The sequence below is a fragment of the Suricata suricatta genome, chromosome 2 (assembly GCF_006229205.1).
Source record: "Suricata suricatta isolate VVHF042 chromosome 2, meerkat_22Aug2017_6uvM2_HiC, whole genome shotgun sequence".
NCBI lineage: Eukaryota > Metazoa > Chordata > Mammalia > Carnivora > Herpestidae > Suricata > Suricata suricatta.
This window is the reverse complement of record NC_043701.1, coordinates 103,679,670-103,702,244: the sequence shown is the minus strand read 5'-3', so window position 1 is coordinate 103,702,244 and position 22,575 is coordinate 103,679,670. Positions and strand designations below refer to the sequence as shown.

Genomic DNA, 22,575 nt, shown 5'->3' with positions numbered 1-22,575 from the left:
CCTGCTCATGATCTGTATCTCTCTGTCTCTCAAAAATAAGTGTTAAAAATTTTTTTTAAAAAATTACTCTACCTTGTATTACTCAGGAAGATGCAAATGTAAAACAATGAGATACTGTTAAGCACTGGTCAAACTAACAACATTATAAAAGCCTAACAATGTCAGGCGTTGGTGCATCTGGGCCAGGCCTACTCTGGTTCCAATGTAACTTTGTAACCTATTTGAGAAGCCTGAAGCTAAGCTGAAGAGAGGTGAATTATTCCCAGCAATCTTATAGCCACCAGGATACATATGCGAAAACGTCCGTAGCAACATTGTCTATCATTTCCCAACGCTGGAAACAAACTAAATGCCCATGAATAGAGAGGGTAAACACATTATCGACTAGTCCCGCAATGACAGCCTTGGCTCTAAGAAAACACTAGAGCGATGACCAGCGATGAAGTAGCCTCCAGAGCTGACTGAAGAGAAAGACAACTCATTCCTACAGAATGATTCCACTCCAGAGAGCTGGAATCAGGCCAGAGGAGCTGCATCGACATATGTGTGTGTGTGTGTGTGTGTGTGTGTGTGTGTGTCTGTGTGTCTGTGTGTCTGTGTGTCTGTGTGTCTGTGTGCACGCGCACGCAGGGATGTTCCACTTCCTGACTTCTGGCTGCCCCAGGGCGCGCTTGAGGATTCTTCGTTATGTAGTACGAAGAAGTTTTATTTCGTTACAATTAACGACATTTCTGAGAGAGTAAAGAGGGGATGAGAAAGTGGAGTGCAGGCTGCAGACAGCCTGAGCACTTGAAGAGCAGCAGGGACTTGGCTTGTTAGTTTGCCGGTTCAGTTCAGTTCGGTTTGGTCTCTAAGGTTCCTGAAGTAGGGGCTTGCAAATGTTGAGACCTCAGCAGACAGTAAAAATGTATTTTGGGGCCCTGAGTGGCTAAGTCGTCTGAGCGTGCAACTCTTGATTTCGGTTCAGGTCATGATCCCAGGGTTGTGGGATTGAGCCCCTCAGCAGGCTCCTTGCTGAGCATGGGGGCTGCTTGAGATTCTCTCTCTGTGTCTCCCTCTGCCTTTCTCTCTGCTTGCACTCTTTCTCTCTAAGATAAAGATAATCCTGCTTCAGGTGAACACGAGTCCCATTTTGGGTGAGCTGGTGCCCCGCTTTGGATAAAAAAACAAGCCCTGGGTGAGCTCCACCTCTCTCTCTCTCTCTCCCTCCCTCTCTCTCTCTCCCTCTCTCCCCCTCAGGGAATTCTCTCTCTCTCTCTCTCTCTCTCTCTCTCTCTCTCTCTCTCTCTCCCCCTCTCCCCCCTCCCCTTTTCCCTCCGTCTTTCTTCCTCCCTCCATCTTTCTCTCTCCCTCTTTGCCCTTCATGGGATTCTCTCTCTGTCTCTCTCTTTCTCTGCCCCGCACTCACTTGCACCCCCTCTCTAAATTAAAATATATGTGTGTATATATGTATTATATTTATAGCACTGTGACCTAGTATGCACGTATACTAGGTGTTATTAAATTAAGACCATTGACTACAAGAGGCACCATGCTTTTATATACCATTTATTTTTGCTGTCATCAAATGTTGAGCAATGCTTTCTTGTCACTTAAAGTTTTTTTTATATTTATTTAAAATTTAAAGTTTATGTTCATTTTAAAACTTTTAGAGCTACACAGTAGTTCTTCTCCCATGAGCAAAATATGCTGCTATTGTGTTCTGAAAACTTTACCTTCAGTTCAACGTTTTGAGTCTGCCACTAGTATCAAAGTCCCCTTCTGTGCCCCTAAATGTTGGAAAAGGCATCCTAGAAGAGGGCACTGCCGCCGTCTCCCAGATTTCCTCCCAAGCTACTCTGCAAGGTTCGACGCTGCACCATCTTTATCTTAGATGTCAGCAGAGGCTTTCAGGAAGCAACCGGAATTCACATTCCTTCCCTAGACAGTCCTTAAATAGTCTGCTGATGGAACTGTTGGGTGGGGGCAGTGAGGCCATCTGGGCACCGGGACTTCGTGTGTCACAGGTACCGCCTGGCCGAGAACAGCCGTGGGGTCATCTAGTTGTAAGTCCCATCCTCTCTTGATTCCAGAAATGTTCCAAAAAAATTTTTTAATTAAATCTTAGACTCAATGGAATATAGTACACAAGTTCCTGTGTGGGTCGTGCTGTGATGTAATTGTTAGTATTGGTCACGACTTACCGGTTACTTCCATGGCCCACTAGTGAGGCCAGTGCCTAGAAACTGGACAGTGCTCCCCAGGGCCCCTCTGAATGCTGGGGAGCGGAGCCCAGATCGGGGGCGGTGGAGGCGAGGGGTGTTGCCCATGGAGCTGAGTAGGTAGGAGGGCTGGGGTCAGAAGTCCTGGGTCCAGGCCCTTCCCCAGCGCTTACAGGTAGGAAGAAAGAGAGGAAAAGGAGAAGGAGGGAGGCTCTAAATAAAAGAATTAGCTTATGAACCAATACAATTTATTTTGGTTCACTCAGGTTTGTATTTTTGCACTGGGTTCTGTTCACAGCCCTCAGCTCTGACAGAGACATGATACCCAGAGCCAGCTCCTTAGCCTCTCTGAACTTGAGATTGATTTTGAAAACATGAAGAAGGAAGAAAACAAACAAAACACCCAGAGAGGTCAGTGAATGCTGGCTATGTTGTCTGGGGAGAATCCCAGCGGCTCTGACTGCTTCAGCCGAGACCTGATCATCCCGGAGCCCAGCTCAGTCCAGCTTCCGGAGGGAGAGGCAGTAAGACATACAGTTTACTCCCCCAGCAGTGTAGACACCAAATCCAGATGCTGCAAACTGCACATACCTGTCAGAAAGCAATGTGGGCTTGTTCTTTGGGGGAGGGGCGCAGGGGGAAAGGGTATTTTAGTTGGCTTGCCTAGTTTGAGCTGGTGCAGAAGAGGGAGCCCACGGTGTATTCGCAGGATGTGGACACTGTGGCCTGAAGAGGGGAAGCGTGTTGTTGATTCCCAGCTGCAGTGAGGGGTGCCGTGGCCGTGGGGAAGTCACTTGGCCTCTCTGAGCCTGTTTCCATCCGCGAATGTGGGAAAAAAAGGATTGAAGTGGCATTTAAAACAGTTCAGATGTCATTGTCAAATGGTGCCAGAATGCGAACTTAGTAATGTTAATAAAAAATCTAATTTGGTAAAATATCTCTTACCAAATGCATGGAAAAGCCCACAGGTTTGCCTAGGGAAATCAAAGGTACCATCCAGAGGCGACAAGGGCCGATGAAAACTGATGGAGGTGTTGGCTGGGTAACTCGGGGCACACTAAAAACCATCCATCTGTGCGCTCTCAGATGGGTGAGCTGTGTGCTGGGTGAATGAAGTCGCAGTTGTTACCAAAAAGGGTTCTTTTCCCTGAAAGGTACAATATACATCCAAAGGCTGTAACTAGCCTGTCACTGGCACTCAGATGTTCACTAAATGAATCAGTAAATACGTCGCAAATGACAACTACCCAGTCCTGGGGGGAAACAACAGCCAGGGCTCCATTCGCCCTTGACAAGACTTCCCCTCAACTACCTCCAGGCTGACTCCTTCACCAGAGCAGAGCCACAAAGATCAACTCAATGCTTCATGTCTTGTATTTTGAATTGTTCGGTTTCTTTTGCTATTAAAAAAAAAAAAAACAAGATTGATGCCTCCTAAAAGTGTCTTTAAAATTGATTTGAAATGTATTTCTTGGCTAAGCTAATATCACGAGGTTTATCAATGTTTCTAAGTTTGCCTCTATCTATAAAACGAAGCTCCGACCTAAATTAACCCAGAGCTGTTGAGTGGCTCACTGAATTTATGTTGGCAAACTCCTTTGGCCTCTGAGAACAACACAGGTAAGTATAACCAGAGCAATTACTACTTGACTTCAGAAGAATAAAGTAAAGTGATCTGCAGTGACATCAAGCTGTAGTTCAGTGCCCAGAAACGCGCTATGCTGTGCTGCACATTTCATCTGCCTCATAATCATCGACTTTGTTAACGGCTAGTTCTATAAAACAGAGAAGTTGACAAACCCACCTCTTAAAGGACAGAAGACAGTATTTCCATAATTAGAAACATTTCTCTTTAATGATAAACTTTTTTTTTTAATTTTTTTTTTTACATTTATTTATTTTTGAGAGAGACAGAGCATGAACAGGGGAAGGGCAGAGAGGGGGAAGACACAGAATCCAAAGCAGGCTCCAGGTTCTGAGCTGTCAGCACAGAGCTTGATGTGGGGACTGAACCCATGAACCATGAGATCATGACCTGAGCTGAAGTTGGAGGCTAAACCGACTGAGCCACCCAGGCACCCCTCTTTTTTTTTTTTTTAATGTTTATTTCTGAGTTAGAGCATGAGTGTGTGAGAGGTAGAGAAAGAGAGGGAGACACAGAATCTGAAGCAGGCTCCAGGCTCTGAGCTGTCAGCACAGAGCCCGATGTGGGGCTCAAACCCACAAACTGTGAGATCATGACCTGAGCCAAAGTCAGACGCTTAACTGAGCTGCTCAGGTGCCCCACCCATGTTGTTTCAAGCCTCAATGCCTTTTCTAGACTTGCTAAGAGTTCCCAAAATATGACCATCACTTAGCATCTAACTTGAGACTGCGTGACCAGACCCCCTCACCCATGCACAGCGCAGGGCCAGGATCTGGCCTGGGCGCTGAGCCCCGCTCCCTGCAAGCCCTGCCACAGTGCAGTGCTCTGCGAGTCCTGAACAGTGAGGACGGAGCCGCTCGGGCTTCCTGCCGGGGCCTCCTTCCAGCCCCAGGCTGAGCGCACAGAGGGCCTGCTGACCGCAGCGGGGAATCCTGACATGGCCTTCTGTCTGTGCACTGCTGTCCAGAAGCGTCACAATGGGGCACCGCCTGGGAGTCCCCCATCAGGTGCAGCAGCAGCTTCCCATCATGCCGCTCTTCCCCTCTGCCGGGCTCCAAGCAGTACTTACATGAATCCAAGGCAGGCCATGAGTTCATCTCCCCTCTTCTATTTTTGGACTTTTCTCTCAGGGCTTTTTGTTCCAATGACCTAGTTCTTACAGCCGGTGGTCAGTACATTGGTTCTGAAGGTCCCATACATCTTCCCTCGCTCCCCCATCCTCTGACCTTCTCCGTGAACGATTTGAAGGACATTCAAAGTGAATCCCTTGAGGGGGAGGAAGTAAATTCTCTTCTCCCTCTCTCTGCCAGGTGTTTCTTTTCTGTAGGACCCCCAGCGTAGCAGCCGGACTGAGACTCTTTGGGGGTGATGTTCTTTTTTTGGTCTCCAGGACATTGGCAGGGGGGAGGGGGAAGAAGGAAGCAGATAGAAGAATAATAGGAGAATAATGAAGGCTAATGATCACAGCTATCACTTACAGAATAGAAGCCATGTGCCAGGCATTGTGCCAGATGCCAGAGACTCCGTGGGAAACCAGACAGATTGGTGTTCAACTGCTACTTCGGTTTTCAGTTAACAGGGAGGCCTTATTCACGGAGCCTGCTCGGACATCATTGATCTGAAACGTTTGCTTGTAGGCTGAGTATCAGCATTGCTCCTTAAGGTCCACCTGCTCCTTGTAAGGGTGCACAGCCGCTCAAGTAGTCCCTCAGAACAGTGATGCCATGGACCTAGCCTATCAGCAAATAACAACACCCACAGTTCTACCAGGTCAGGTGGGGTGCCGCAGCGAGGCGTCCGCCCACTGATGCGACGTTCTGCAAGTTCAAAGAAGACAGTGTCAAGTGTGGCTCGTATAAGATATTTCATTCCACTTAGCCCTCCTTCAGCTAAGCCCTCTCAACAGTCGTAGGCAGGACTCACTTCTAGAAGTTGTCAGGGCACAAGGTGAAGATTTCACACTTCCAGGTTTATTCAAACGGTACCTCTGTTTTCCAGGTAACAGAGAGGCCAGACTTCTTGTTAGTAAGTAGTCAGTTGCAGGAAATGTTTGCCTCTAAGTTGAATACTAACAATGTGCGCTGAGGCTGCCTGGTGATGTGTTGTTCTTGGTAGGTGTGTCCAATGTGTCAGAAAATTCGTACGAGCATTAATGTCCTAGATCTAGCCTATTAAGGAAAAAGCAAATTTCTTCCCTTTTAAGTTCAATTTATTAAAACAGTGCTCGAGGGGTGCCTGGGTGGCTCAGTAGGTTAACTGTTCAACTTTGGCTCAGGTTATAATCTCCTGGTTCGTGGATTCAAGCCCCGTGTTGGGCTCTGAGCTGTCAGCACAGAGCCTGCCTCTGATTCTGTGTCACCCTCTCTCTCTTCCCCTCTCCTGCTCATGCTCTGTCTCTATCAAAAATAAATAAACATTAAAAAAAATTTTTTTATTAAAACAATGTTCAAAATCCAGGGTGGTTTAGTTAAGCATCCAACTCTTGATCTCAGCTCAGGTCTTGATCTCACAGTTGTGAGTTCAAGCCCCACATTGAGCTCCATACTGGGCATGAAGCCTACTTAAAAAATAATTTTTTAACTATAAAAAAAAGCCTAAGAATCCAGTTTTATAGCAGACTTCAACACTTTGTCTAAAACTTGTCTATTTTTGCTGTGTCATATATTACTGCAATCTGAAGATTTGGTCTCAAACAATGCCAGAAAATTGGCAAAATATCTTCCTCAATCATTCTTTTATTGCTTAAGACCATGTATTTTTATGTTGGAGGTCTATGTCATGTTTTTCTAGCACTTTATGTGCCTGACCCAACACATGGGAAGGTAGCCGGCCTTTCTCGGTATTTACTGGGTACAGCGCCGACATCGTGCTGACCCACTGTGTAAGCAAGACCTCGCTAGTGTGCTGGACGCTCGATAAGATGCAGGGCTCCAGATGCCAAGAGGTAGAGCTGTACAGGGACTATGAGGCTCACCTCATCAGCCTGGGATGTAGGGATGTGATAGTCCAAGGCATGCTGGGTTACTCCTGCCAAGTCAAAGCCAAGTGCTACACCTGTCATCCCTCACTACAAAGAAAGAAACCTCTGTAGATTCTGGAGGTGACACTTTCCACCCCCAGAATGACCCCTCCAGCCCCCATACCATGTGGCACAAAAGGTTTCCCCCTTGAATGGGGCTCGGAGTGGGAAGGAGCCCTTCAGCACACCCAGGCAGCGACAAAGCAGCCCTGTTTAAGGCATATCATCCAACAGGCCTAAAGCTACTGGAGGTATCCGTGGTAGAGAAGACACAGCGAGGGATGGGGGGCAAGTTCCAGAGGGAGAGTCACAACACAGGCTCAGGGTCTGAACAAGTCTGTCCTATCTGCTACTTTAAAAATGGCTCTTCGGGCACCTGGGTGGCTCAGTCAGTTAGGCGTCTGACTCTTGGTGTTGGCTCAGGTCACAATATGGTTCGTGAGTTCCAGCCCAACGTCAGGCTCTGCGTTGACAGTGTGGAGCCTGCTTTGGCTTCTCTCTCTCCTCCCTCTCTCTGCCCGCCCCCTGCACACATGCACACACACATGCTCGCTTGCACTCTCTCTAAAAATAAATAAAACATTTAAAAAATAGCTTCTGATATGCTCCAAGGCTCTAGAAGAGAACAGATGTTTGGCCATGGACATCAAGTGGCCGTGCATTCAGAACTGCCTATTATAACCGGGCTTCTGTCAGACTCATTAAGTCATAGGATCAGGTGAGCCCGGAGACAATCCATCAGAAGATGGAAATGGTACCTCCAGACAGAGCCCAAGCAGGACAAGAGGGGATAAGTAAACCACATGAGCAAGTAGCCAGACTCCTACCACTCCCCATGGCTGCACCGGTGCCCCTTTCCTCAACTTACGTGAATAGCCACTGGGGTAGGGGGCGCCAGTGGTCAGGTGACACAGAAGAAAATACCCAAACTTGATTTATGATGGTGGTCTCATGAGTAAGTTCCAGCCAAAAATGGTGGCCACACCCTCTTGGCAGAACACTGAGCAGTGGACCTGCTTACGTGTGGTGTGGAAGGAAGAACAGCACAAGATGAAAATTCATATGGACTCAGAGGTGGTGGTGGGTGGCCCAGCTGACTGAGGCAGGAACCTGGAAGTCCACGACCAGGAGGTCTCAGGTGGGGGAAACGTGGACGGACATGACGCAGTGGGCGCAAGCCAAGAAGATCTCTGAAGTACGTGCTGTGCTCAGTGAAAGCAGCCACCTCAGAAGGGCCAGTCAACTACATAAACAGAATGACTCGTCCTGCTGACATGAGCCAGGCTGTGTCACCAGCTCCCCCAGAACAGAGTGGCATGGCGCCAGAGGTGGAGGCCTGACGTGGGCCCAGCTTCATAGATTGTCACTTACCAAGGCTGTTCTAGCTACTGTTGCTCCTTAAGGTCCAGCCTACCATTGGTTGGCACCATCTCTGATGCCCCAATACGGCACTATTTTTGAGGCAACCAGCCACCTGCTCAGTGGGAGGTTTATAACATTGGACCTTTCCTGTCCTGGAAGGGTCTGCAGTCTGCCCTCCCAGGAGTACACACTTATTCTATCCAGGATAGCCTTTTCTGCCCACAGAGCCTCGGCCAAGCAGCACTGCCAGGGCGGAGGAAGTGTCTGGTCCATGGAGCAACCTACCAGGAGGCCCACATCACCAAGCCCGTCCCAGAGCAGGCACAGGAGACCACCAGAAGGCCTGCCTTGGCACAGCCGAGCCAGTATGGAGACAAGGGTGAGATGCTATCTTCCAGGTCATACGCACTGAATCTGAGGCCTCTGTGCTGTGGTACCTGCAATAGGAAGAATGCAAGGGTCAAAGAACCAAAGGGCAGAAGTGAGAGTGGCCTCCTTCCTTATCATCATCTCCTTGACCTAGAGGGGAACTTTGGGCTTCCCCCGACTCCTCCTCTGTGCTCTTTGGGGGTGAGGGACACAGTTCAACCCACGCACCTCCTGATAACCCACTTGCACTCAGTGTCTGCTTCTCAGAGGCCCCAAGTGACACAAAAGGTAAAAAGGTAGGTGGCATGTCAGTTCAGTTTACACAGAGGATTAAGTTAGTCATCTGGAGGAGTCCATTGTCTGATTTCATTGTTTATTATTTCCTTACAGCCCAGAATCTTCGAAGCGTTTTACTTCATAGATTTCTGTCAGATAGAAGATAACCCCAGAGGTTACAAGGAAGGAGATTTGGTGCCAAATTAGAACTGTCACCTAAGAAAAGTCCTGATTTTTCTTCCAGGAACAAGGGAAGTTTATCTCTGCTCAGAAAACTTTCTAAGTGTTGTGGGAGACTATTACAAAATTGAAATAGACTCATAGATACAGAGAACAAACTGATGGTTGCCAGAGGGAATGGGGTGGGCACAAATGAGTGGAGGAGAGTGGAAAGCGCAGGCTTCCAGTTAAGGAATGTGTGAGTCACAGGGATAAAAGTTACGGCCTAGAGAACACAGTCAATAGTATCTTAACAGCATTGTATGGTGACAGATGGTGTCTACACCTGTGGTGAGCACAGCAGAACATGTAGACTTGTCGAATCACTCACTGTGTTATACACCTGGGACTAATGTGGCATTGTGTGTCAACTCTCCTTCAATTAGATGGAGAGATGGATGGATGGATGGATAGGGGATAGAATTTTTGGCATGTTAAAATACTGCTTGTCTGACATACCAGTTACATGCACATTAGCATATTAACTGAAGACATCCAGTGGGAAAGAAACCTGTTTAGCTTTAGTTTAACTTGCTCATTAAGAAAAATGACCTAACATTTGGAAACAGGCAAAAGGGATTGCTGGGTATTATTTCAGCATCCCATGCAACTTTGTAGCAAACTTGCTAGAAAAGCCTTTGCAACTCTGAAGGAGGTTAACTTGAAGACAATTGATAGTATAGCAAATAACATGTGTCCGGTCAGAGTGAAGAGAACCTCCAAAAGCATCATTTATTGCCCCGTGGGAAATTAACCATGTTTGCATCTAACATAGTAACCTTAGTCTACGTTTTTGTTTTTTTTAAAAAAACCTTTTTCTGATTAACATGTGCCCTCTTGTTCTTCAGTGCTTCCAGAACTAGTTTTATCATCCTGCTATGCCCTCATTAACAACAGAGTTCACAGATCTTTGACACATTTTGATTTTATATTGGTAAGAGGCAGTCATGCTTTGTAACTTATTGTAACTATCTGTATTTTAACAGTTTCCAAAACTTACTTAGCTGCAGGAACATGGCTGGTTTTTCGTTGGGTTTTTTTTTTTTTTTTTTTTTTCCTAATCTCATTTAAGCCCATTGACATCCCTTGGAAATATATAACAAGGAATCCGCTTTGGAAATTTGCTGCCAAGACAGTCACTTAGAACAAATATGTAAGTGCATGGTTTGTAAATAGGCCTGATGATCCTTATTGATTAAGCCAAAGGGACATTTGAGGCAATCCAAACAAAGTCTAACGAGTGAAACAGCTCTTCAATTCACATTCTCCTGCCATCCTCTAATCATCCCATTTTATTTTGTATTTTTTTTAAATTTTTTCTTACATTTATTATTGAGAGAGACAGAGCATGAATGGGGGAGGGGCAGAGAGAGAAGGAGACACAGAATCTGAAGCAGCCTCCAGGTTCTGAGCTGTGGGCACAGAGCCATACTTCCAATGTTACGAATGTCATCTTCCTTTTTCATTCAACAATGTCCTGAAAATTTTCTCTTGTCATTAAATATTCTTCTGCATGACTTTTCATGGCCTTAGTGTTAGGGGTGTGCCCTAACTCATTTTACAAGTCTTTAACCAAGGGCCATTTAGTTTGCTGCCCATTCCTAACATGTTCTTTCTGCTAACTTCCTAGGAGTCAAACACTAAAGGGAAGTGTATTTTTCTTTCTCTTTTTTAACATGTTGCCAAAGAGTCCTCCAAAGAGTTTGCACAATTAAGAATACCACTAACAGGTTCCTTACATTCTCCACAATATTGGCCACCATATTTTAAAATATATCAATCCATTTAATATATTGGTTAACAGAACTGGTTAATTTAATAGAGAGATTGGTATCTCATGGTTTTAAATTAGCACTTTATTAGTAAGGTCCATACTTATTCATATTTTTTGGCCCTGTTTTTCTAGGGTATCATAAATTCTCAGTAGGTTAATTTCTAAATTTAACACAATCTCAATAAAAATACCAAAAATCTTTTCTATAGAGCTAAACTGAAGTTCCTATGGAAAAATAAACACACAACTAGAAAAACAGGGCCAATAGATTTTAAGCAAATGGAAATATATCCAGTGTTTATTTTTCCATAGGAACTTCAGTTTAGCTCTATAGAAAAGATTTTTGGTATTTTTATTGAGATTGTGTTAAATTTAGAAATTAACCTACTGAGAATTTATGATACTGTTTTACCTAAGAACACTGGATATATTTCCATTTGCTTAAAACCTATTTTTTAATCTTTCAGAAGTGTTTTAAAGTATCCTCATATAAACTTTGAACATATATTTTTGTTTATTCCTAGATCTATTTTCTATGTTATATAATTGTTGCAATTTGCTATCATAATGAAACTGTGTTGTTTCTTTCAGTTTTATCATTGATTCTCTGAGCCTTTCTAGGGATACTATCATATCATTTGCAAGAGAGAGCATTTTACTTCAATTAGCAATTCTCCTGTGGGAGGCAGAGGCAAGATGGTGCCTTGGCAATCCGCCCAAGCTCATGACAAAGTATGGCCCGCCTGCCTCTGGTGTACCCACCTCCCAGCCAGATACCGCGATAAGTGTACGACCAATGCAAAGCCATGAAATTGGTTAGCCCTGTTGCTGTCAGCCAATCATGAGCGGCCGCGTAGCCTGTACGGTACATATATAAGGGAGGGTGCTTTGCGCAAGGGGAAGAAGAAGGAAGAAAAGAACCAATAAAAGTCTCTGCAACGAATCCCGGTGTCGTCAGTTCTTCAAACTGCGGGCAGTTTGAGCGGCTTCGACATTCTCCTGTCTCTGACTTCTTTTCAGAGTTTGCATTGACTAAAACCTCTAGTACAATGTGAAATAATAATGTAGATGATGGGCATCCTTTCTGGTACCTCATCTTAACAGAAATGCCCCTAGTAATTTCTCTTTAAGAAAAGACGTTGGGGGCGGGGAGGCAGGTGGCTCAGTTGTTTAAGTGTTTGACTCTTGATTGCAGGTCAAGTCACGATCTCATGGTTCATGAGTTTGAGCCCTACACTCAGGCTCTGGGCGGGCAGCACGCAGCCTACTTGGGAGGGATTCTTTCTCTCCCTCTTTCTCTGCTCCTTCCCTACTTGTGCACACACTCTCTCTAAATAAGTAAACAAATTTTAAAAAATTAAAATACAATAAAATGTGTCCTTCTTCACAGTTAGTGCATTTTTTTGGCTTGAATTCTACTTTGCTGTTTTGTTTGTTTCCATTTTTCTGTCCTTTTTTTTCACCTTTCCTTTATATATAGAATACAGTTGATCTTGTTTTATTAGACACAGTGGAAAACTTCTATTTCATAGATCAACCTTATCTATTCATTTTGTGTTAAAATTACTTTATGTATAATAAGTTCATATGTTTCTTTCTCTACATGTGTTTTCTTCAATGTTTTAAATTTTTCTGTTTTTCTTTAAAAATTTTTCATGTTTATTTATTTATTTTGGGAGAGTGAGTGAGCAGGGGAGAGTCAGAGAGAGAGGGAGACAGAGACACCGAAGCAGGCTCCAAGCTGTGAATGCAGAGCCAGATACAGGGCTTGATCTCATGAAACATGAGATCATGACCTGAGTGGAAATCAAGAGTCAGGTTCTTAACTGAGCCACCCAGGCGCCCTTAAATTTTCTTTTGATATTTAGGAATTTTGTAATTTTGTACTAAAGCTTACTTTTGGAATTCTCTCCTTTTTTAAAATTATTTTTATTTTATTGTTATTACTTTTAAATTTACACCCAAGTTAGTTGGCGTATAGTGCAATGATGATTCCAGGAGGAGAATCCAGTGATTCATCCCCTACATATACCACCCAGTGCTCATCCCAACAAGTGTCCTCCTCAAGGCCCCTTGTCCAACTAGCCCATCCCCCCACCCCAAGCCCCTCCGTTTGTTCTCTGTATTTAAGTCTCTTATGTTTTGTATCCTCCCTGTTCTTACAGGATTTTTGCTTCCCTTCATTTATGTTCCTTTGTTTTGAATTTTAAATTCCACATGTGAGTGAAGTCATATGATATTTGTCTTTCTCTGACTACTTTCACTTAGCATTATTTATACTCTCTAGTTCCATCCATGGAATTCTCTTTTCTGATGCTAGTCCCCTTGTACTTTCTGATTTGTCCATTTGTATTCATATCCACTGTTCCCATCTGTTGTCTAGACAATGAATTTGTTTTGCTTTTTCTTTCTCTCTTCCTTCCCCTCCTATTTTAGTTGCTTAAATTTTTACTCAGAACAGATCACATTTATTTATTACTATTTTACTCTTATTCCCAACTTTGCTTTGGTCTTAAATTTAATTATTATTACATGCTCATCATTAGCTCATTTGCTAACAATTTCTCAATCAACTCTTAGTTGAGGGTCACCCTCTCATAGACTCCTCAAGAAAGACTCATAAGTTCCATATTTCCCAAGCTTTTTTCATGCTCAAAACAATTTTTCTTTCTTTTTTAATTTTTTTAATGTTTTTAAATTTATTTTTGAGAGACAGAGAGAGACAGCGTGAGCAGGGGAGGGTCAGAGAGAGGGAGACACAGAATCTGAAGAAGGCTCCATGCTCTGAGCTGTTAGCACAGAACTCAATGCGGGGCTTGAACCCATGAACCGTGAGATCATGACCTGAGCTGAAGCCAGACGCTCAATCGACCCAGCCACCCAGGCGCCCCTCAAAAGAATTTTTCTATAGTCTTGATACTTGAAGGACACTGTAGTGAGTTGAAGAGTATCCCACAAAAACAGATGCTCAATTCCTAACCCCAGCTGCCTATGAGTATCCACTTATTTGTAAAGGGGGTCTTGGCAGATTTAAGGATCTTTGGAAGAGACTATCCTGGGTTTGGGATAGACCCTAAGTCTAGTGACTGGTGCCCTATAGAGGAAGGAAGGTGACATTTAAAACACAGAGGCACAGAGAGGAATGCCATGTGAAGAAAAAGATAGATTGAAGTTACACACCCCCCAAGGCAAGGGATGCCAGATTTGCCAGCAGCCACCAGCAGTTAGGGGACAGGTATGGAACAGACTATCCATCAGAGCCACCAGAAAAACCAATGCTGCTATCACCTTGAGTTCAGATTTCTGGCCACCGGAACTCTGAAAGGATAAATGTCCATTTGTTGTAAGCCACCAAATTCCCAGTATTTCATCATGATAGCCCTAGAAAACGAACATAGCTTGGCTTACCCGCTTCATGCTTTCTGTCCTTGAGTTTCTTTTCTTTCCTTTTTTAAAAAACACTGCTCCAAAGCTGCCTTACTTTGCATGGTACTTTTGAAAAGTCTGCAGGCTGAATGGTAGTTCCCTTGCCCTTACAAGTCATTTGATCCTTTTGCCTGGAAGCCTTGAAATTTTTTTTTATCCTTAATGTTTAACCATTTTGCTAGGATATATCTGAGAATTGATCGTTCAGTTTCCATTTTCTCAAGTAGCTGTGGGCTTTTTAAATATTAGATTCAGATTATTTTTATTTTTGTAATGTTTTCTTAGTTTATAGGTTTTAATGTTAGTTCTGGTCTACTGTTTTGATTTGCTTCTCCATTATAAGAATCTTGGACCTTCTTCACCTATCTTCTATCTCAGCTATTTATTCCCTTTTATTTTGATTGCTGCTCATTATGTTTTTTATTTGAAACACTTTTCCTTGGGTACTTACCCATTTAGTCTTCAATTCTATTTTTTTAATTAAAAATACTTTTTTAAGTTTTATTTATTTTGAGAGAGAGAAAGGATGAGCAGGGGAGGGGCAGAGAGAGGAAGAAAGAGAATCCCAAGCACCTCTGTGCTGTCAGTGGGGAACTTGATGTGGGGCTCGAACGCACAAACCAATAGATCATGACCTGAGCCAAAACCAAGTATTGGACACTTAACCAAGTCAGCCAGGTACCCCCTATATAAAATTTTTTTTTAATATTTATTTTTGCGAGCCACCTTGGTGGCTCAGTTGGTTAAGCATCTGACTTCAGCTCAGGTCATGATCTTGGGGTTCATGAATATGAGCCCCACATCAGGCTCTGTGCTGACAGCTCAGAGCCTGTAGCCTGCTTCAGATTCTGTGCCTCCCTCCCTCCCTCCCTCCCTCCCTCTCTCTGTCTCTCTCTCTCTGTCCCTCCCCATCTGGTATTCTCTCTCTCAAAAATAAACAAACATTAAAAAATACCTAAAAATAAATACATAATATTTATTTTTGAGACAGCGCCAGCAGTGGAGGGGCAAAGAGAGAGGGAGAGAGAGAATCCAAAGTGGGCTCTCTGCTGTCAGCACAGGGCTTGAACCCATGAACTGTGAGATAATGACCTGAACTGCAGTCGGACACTTAACTGACTGAGCCAACCAGGCACCCCCGAATCTGGCTCATTTTTTAGTTCTTTCCTTTTGGTCAGTGTTTTGATATACTAGAACTCTTCTTTCCCCGCCTCCCCATATTTTCATCTTTAAATTTTTCTCTCTCGTGACTTTAGGTCAGTCTTAGACCCTCCATCTCCCTCTTCTCTTGTTTTCATAGTTTTTTGGGAGTTCTCCTGCCCCAGTTATGTTCAAAGCCTGTGACACATTTGGACAGATAGCTCTGGTAGAAACTGGTGCTTCTTTTTCTATGCACTGGCAATATGAGGTTTGTAATTACATTATAGGTAGGAGATTTGTGTGTCTTTATTTGTTCTTCTTGTTACTCCATAGAGTTTTGGGGAGCAGGTATGAGACGCTTCATATTTAGTTGTCTACAATTACAGATGTTTTCCTTGGCTTCTTTATTTTCTTATCTCCTAGATTCACTACAGCAAGTTAAAATTTTTTTCCATGGGTGTAGTTGGATTATGTTAGATCTATAAATGAATGTGAGAAAGCCAACTTGTCTTTGGAAACTGACTGCCAGATCTTAGATCCTGCTCACCTACTATTTGGGTGATTTGAGGCACATTGCCCCACCTCTGTGGGCCACCGCTTCTTCATTGGTTTAAAAACAAAACAAGGGATGCCTGGGGGGCTCAGTTGGTTAAGCATCTGACTCCTGATTTCAGCTCAGGTCCAGATCTCATGGATCATGAGATCGAGCCCTGTGTCAGGCTCTGCATTGACAGCACAGAGCCTGCTTGGGATTCTCTCTCGCTCTCTCTCAACCCCCTTCCTTTAAACTAAATAAGTAAAATTAAGAAAACAACCACCTCCTAAAAATGCAATGCGATTACATGTGTAAGTTGCTTAACATAGAACCTGGTGTATATCGAGTGGGGCTCAGCCTACGTATCCAGGAAAATACTGTATTTCTTCATTTTATTTGAATCTTCTTCCCGCCTAAGGACAGCTTTATTGTTGTCTTCACATTTGTCTTGTACATTCCTTTTAATTTGATTGCTAGGTGTTTTACCTTTTTATTGCAATTATGAATGCCATTTTTTGGCTGTGAATTCTCTACCTTCATACTCGGGTTCAAGAAAACTTATTTATTTATTTTTTTGCCAATTTTGGGTTCAACTATCTTGTAGAACTCTCTTATTCATTATATTTTCACTGGACTCTCTTTGGGTTTTTTAGGTAAACATGAATATAATTTGCCCATAACAATAATTTCACCTTTTCTTCTCCATAACTATAGCTCACTTATTTTTGTCTCTTCCGCTGGCTAGGACCTCTAGCACCACGTTTAACAATTGCAGTGATAACTGGCATCTTTGCCTTATTTCTGGCTTCAATAAGATTGTCTCTATTGGTTCACTAGTAAGTGTGTCAGCTGATGGCTTGATCAAGATGCTTTTTCTCAGGGCACGAACTGTGCAAGGTGACAGTTCTATTCTGATTATGTTAGTTTTGTAATAATGTGCTTTTCTAAGTCTTTTACTATTCTGTTGGATATGATTTGCTGTGGTTTTATCAAGGACTTACTGTGTTGATATTCTCCTGTGTTTTGCTTTTGGTGGTGATCCTTGCTAGATTTAAATATTAAGGCTAATGCATTTCATAAAATAGATTAAGAAGTCTATCTTGTATTTTTATGCTTCAGAATAGTTTATATACCATGGGAATCATTTATTCTTTAAAATTTTGAAAGACGCGCATGACACAAGTATTTGTAAAAATAAAAAATAAAAATAAATAGTCCTCAACACAAGAGCTTGTAAAAATAAGAAAAATCAAAGTAAATAAATAAATACAATTTTGAAAGAACCTATCAAGCATATTTTTTTCAGGTAATCCTTTGGTATCTTTAAATTTTTCCTCTTTTTTCTACATAGGAGACTATCTTTTATTGTTTTCTTAATTTCTTAATCATTTTAGCATATTTTTACATTTTTAAATTTTATTTTTGAGAAAGAGACAGAGCATGAGCGGGGGAGGAGCAGAGAGAGAGAGGGAGACACAGAATCCAAAGCAGGATCCAGGCTCTGGGCTGTCAGCAGAGTCTGATGCGGGGTTTGAACCTACAGACCATAAGATCATAACCTGACCAAAAGCCAGACATTTATCTGACTGAGCCAACCAGGTGCCCCTGCACATTTTTTTAAATAAAAAATGGAAAATCCAAAAAGACACATACCCTAATACCCTGGCCATTTACTTCTCCCTAGAGAACACCATTGCTCCTTCTGTATCCTTGCAAAGATACTCTGTTAATATATGTGTGTGAGTATATATAGATTTATTCCTTACACAAATATAGCACACTATACATGCAGCCCTGCACCTTGCTTTTCTCATTGTACCTCTTAGGGTATGGTTCCAAACTGGCACACATAGAGTTGCCTCATCCTTTCTAAAGACTGCATGGTCTTCCACTGCCTGGATGTACCCCAATTTATTTAACTGATGCCCTGATGCTAGACTGTACTTTCCAGTCTTTTTAAAAAAATTTTTAATGTTTATTTATTTTTGATAGAGAGAGAGGGAGTACAAGTTGGGGAGAGGCAGAGAGAGGGAGACACAGAATCCTAAGCAGGCTCCAGGCTCTGAGCTGTCAACACAGAGCCTGACGCAGGGCTCAAACCCAAGAGCTAGATGATCATGACCTGAGCCAAAATCAGAAGCTTAACCGACTGAGCCACCCAGGTGCCCCCCCTTTTTTAAATTATTTTTCCAGTCTTTTGCTATTATAAACAATACTACAACGAATATCTTCATATAAATTTATCATTCCATACATGTGAGAATATATATATAATTTAAATTCCTAGAAGTGACACACGCATTGGAATGGCTAATATCCCAAACACTGACAACACCAAATTCTGGCAAGGATGTGGAGCAACGAAAGCTCCCATTCACTGATGGCGGGGATGGGAAACAATGCAGCCACTTTGGAAGACAGTTCGGCAGTTTCTTACAACACTGAACATACAATCCAGCAATCTCTCTCCTTGTGTTTACCAAGAAGAGGTAAAAACTTTTGTTCATATAAAAGCCTGCATGTGGATGTTTATAGCAGCTTTCTTCATAAATTTCCAAATCTTGGAAGCAACCATGACTTCCTTCTGTAGGTAAACAGATGAATGTCAGTACAGACAAGGGAATATTATTCAGGGCTGGAAAGAAATGAGCTACCAAGCCACGGGATGACATGGAAGACACCTAGATGCCATTACTAAATGAAGGAGCCAATCTGAAAGGCTACCTACCATACATAGGACATTCTGGAAAAAGGCAAAACTATGGAGACAGTAAAAAAGACCAGTGGTTCGCTGGGGCTAAGGGGAAGGAGGGATGGATAGGCAAAGCGGAGGAGGCAAACGATTCTGTATGATGTTGTAATGGTGGATACATGTCATTATACATCCGTCCAAATGTACAGTGCCAAGCGTGAACCCTAATGTTAACTGTGGACTCTGGGTGATAACAATGTATCAGTGCACATCCATCAGGTGTAACAAGTGTACTCTGGTGGGGGGTGAGGACAGTGGGGGGAAGAGACTGTGCTGTGTCAAGGCACAGGGCAGATGGGAAATTCCTGTACCTCCCTTTCAATTTTGTTGTGAACCTAAAACTGCTCTGAAAAATAGTCTATTTTTTAAAATCCTGGAAGTGACATCACAGGATCAAAGGGTATATGTATTTAAATTGTTAATAGATAGAACAGGCGCTTCACCCACATCACCCATGTTGACACCTCACCCTCCTCAAGGCAGTGCAGGAAAAGTTTTTGATCTTTATTCAGATGATTGGGGAAAATGGTATCTGCCTGTCATTTTAGTTTCAATGTCTTCTATTATAGATTAGACAGGGGCACCTGGGGGGCTCAGTTGGTTAAGTGTCCAACTCTTGGTTTCAGCTCAGGTCATGATCTCACGGTTCATGAGTTCTAGCTCTATGCTGACAGCTCAGAGCCTGGAACCTGCTTTGGATTCTGTGTCTCCCTCTCTCTCTGCCCCTCCTCTGCTCGTGTTCTCTTTCTCTCTCTCAAAAATAAATATTTTTTAAAAATTGCTACTCTACTCCTACTCCAATATGGCTTCATCTTAATCGACTATGTCTGCAACCACTCTGTTCCCAAATAAGGTCACATTCTGAGATACCAGGAGTTAGGATTTCAACAGATTTTTTTGGAGGGACACAAGTCAACCCATAACAGCTTCCTCTAGAGCCTTTGGGGAGAGTGTGAGAGAGAATGTAAAAGCCAAAGATGCTGAAACCCTCTACTTACATTGCATTCAGCCGGCCTGAGGCATTCACTCTAAGCACACAGTGCAGATGACTTACCAAACACTTCGATCTGGACTTCAGAGGAATTTACAAAATACGTCTGCCCCATGTAGGTTGCACCCCCTTCCTGGTTCATGCTTCAGGGAGCTGCATACGCCACCTTCAGCCATGGCCCTGCCACCTGGGTCCTCCTAACTGGATGAGCTGCAAATGTGAATTAAGAGAAAAAGAAATGTACTAAGAAAGGTCAAATGACAGCCCCACCCCCATCCTTATCAGATCACAGACTTCACACCAGGAAGATTTTTGTTTGCTTCTTATGCTTCCCCATGAGGGGGAGGGGGGCCTCCTGCTGTCCACATGAGCTCCCTTATCCCCCTTTAAGACGTACAGGAACCCACAGGTGGAACTGTTCTTGAAGTAATCCCAGCTGCTCTCAAGTTTCCGTCAAGACAGCCTTTTTGAATTCAACACCTGTTGCCCACTAAACCTATTAAGAGTCTATTCACTGAGGGCCAGATTTTACCACTTGGCTCAATCACACCTCTACCAAGAGGCCTTTCTGTCTGGCATCGGCAGGATTTGGACTTTTGTTTGTGGTCTCAGAATTCATGCACAGGCTTTTCATGTTTTTCTATGGTGTTTTATACTATTAATCCACTCACATCTAAGTGGTTGCGTTTTACTTTCCCAAACAGCTCAGGGTATTTCTTACCTTTTTCGATGGCCAAAGAATTGCTAAAAAGACAACAAGAAGTTATTTTTATTTTTAAATGGGAAGAGGTCACTGTAATGCAAAGCATTAACATATACACACACAAAACGTGTATATTTATTGCTTTCATTACGATACCTTTTCTTCTCATATGAGTGTATGTTGACTATACACAGACATATTTAGAGTGGCCTGTGTGTGTGTGTGCTGTGATGACTATGTAAGTCCTGGTGAACCTTCTCCCAATATTTATTTCCTACTCCATTCCCCCATTGTATATATGTATTTTTTTAAACTATGGACATTTTCTTTAGCGTCTATGACAGTAAATCATTCTTGCCTTGTATATCCTATGGTAGCTGGGCAAGATGATTATTTTTTTAACATAACATTTTTGTCAAGGTTAATTATTTTCCTATTACCTGCTTGATTTTTAGAAATGCGAACAACACAGTTGTTTATTAAATCAACTACACTGGAGTTATTTTTTTGTTGACTCCAGATGCCAGAGGGTGCTAGCTGAAAAAAGCCTGGGGGACATCACTCTGGGAAAAGGAGAAAGCAAAGGAGAGTCATGCCTTCCCCTGCCCGTGGAGAAACAACTGTTTTCCGGAAAATGGGGGAAAAAAAGTAAGAGGAAGGTTGGATTTGACTTAATGTGGTCACCTTCCAACTGGGAAAATGTCATCTTTTGACACTGCTTCAGCTAGGGCTCAAAGGGGAAGTGGCAGGATGCAAGATGTGGGGTGTGAGATACTATCTCCCTGCTTTTTAGAGGTCATCTAATAAAATCTCTCTAGAAAGGCACATGACTACTCAAAAATCTGTGGAGTCAATTTCAATCTACACCCTGCATTCTAGAATTTAGACACCAATGAGAGGCTAACTTAAGTCATGGTTAACTTGAGTGGGGATTCCATATTCCTCTGGGTCTAAGAGGTTGGAAATTAAGAGGAAGGCATGCTTCCTGCTGGCTTCCTGCTCATTTGGGCATTTAAAACACTATTTAATTCCACACTTTCTGTTAATCAGTACTTGCTCTCAAAAGTCCTACACTCCTTACCTACCAGGGACCCAAGTAGGATGAGGTAAGTGTGGCACTCTCCTGGGGGGGTGAAACTTAAGGGGGACTAAAAAGCTTCAGTGATCTAGATCAAGAACACTTTCGGCAAAAATAAAAAGAATGGTAAAGTAGGCCAGCTGCGAAGTGCCTAATTTTGCAAATAAGGTTTTTAGGGGTGGGGTTAACGTGGGGGGAGAGAGGCAGGATCGTGCAAATGCAAAAATGCATTTGATATTTTGATATATTGCTCATGATGGGTTATTTTGCATTAAATTGATTTTTTAAATACTGCATTAAAATATTTATCTTGATTATTGAGGTTGGGGTGGTTTTTTTCGAACCCATAAATTCTGCAAGTGAAGCACGTGTCTCTCACTAATCTTACCCTGGTATCGGCTCTGTAAAATTACGAGTCAACAAAAATCAAGCCACCTTCTTCAGCCACGACTCAGGGATGTTAGAGAATCGGGCTGGTCCCATCGCCAGTCCCCCAGAGTTCAGACGCGTGAGCCGTGAAGCCTCCTTGCGTCCGGGCTGGTTTAAGATCCTCTCCCCCGGCTTCCCTTGCATGTGCATGAGAATACGACATCGCGTTTACACCGAGCAGCCGGAGGGTCTCGACCAAGTCTGTTTTTGCACTTCGGCTCAGGTTAGGAAATGGTCTCTTCCTTTCCTCAGTTGGCCGTGTCACTGCTCGCCCACCGCCTCCTCCACTGCGCCTTCCACGACCGCGCTGACCCGCAGCGATGTCAGTCTGTGTTCGGCACTGGGATGCAGCGTGACGGGACCGGCCCCGGCCGGGGTCGCGGGGACCGCGGACCCTCCCCGAACCTAGGCCGGCTCGCGCTCCGGCCGCCGCATCCCTTCACCTGCCATCGTGTGATCTGGTCTGCGCGCTCCGCCGAGGGCTCCGGCGTGAGAAAGGGCTCGCGGGTCTCTCCGGGAAGGGACTAGGAGCGCGAGAAAGCTCCCGGACGGTGGTGCGCAGGCGCGCGGCGCTCCCTTCAGCCCGGTCTCCAGCGCCGCCGGCTCCGGCCAGGCCTTCAGCAGCCGCTGGGGGGCGCTGCGGGGAGAGACCCCCC

At 43.7% G+C, this 22,575-nt stretch overlaps 1 long non-coding RNA gene across 1 annotated transcript; it reads right to left on the bottom strand.

Moving 5' to 3' along the window:
- Positions 1-4,409: 4,409 nt before the first annotated feature.
- On the bottom strand, positions 4,410-22,390 carry LOC115271826. The gene is made up of 4 exons (XR_003900106.1): positions 21,879-22,390; positions 19,773-19,919; positions 8,513-8,664; positions 4,410-5,663 (listed from the first exon to the last, which is right to left on the bottom strand). It is a non-coding gene; the product is annotated as an uncharacterized LOC115271826 (long non-coding RNA).
- Positions 22,391-22,575: the final 185 nt, after the last annotated feature.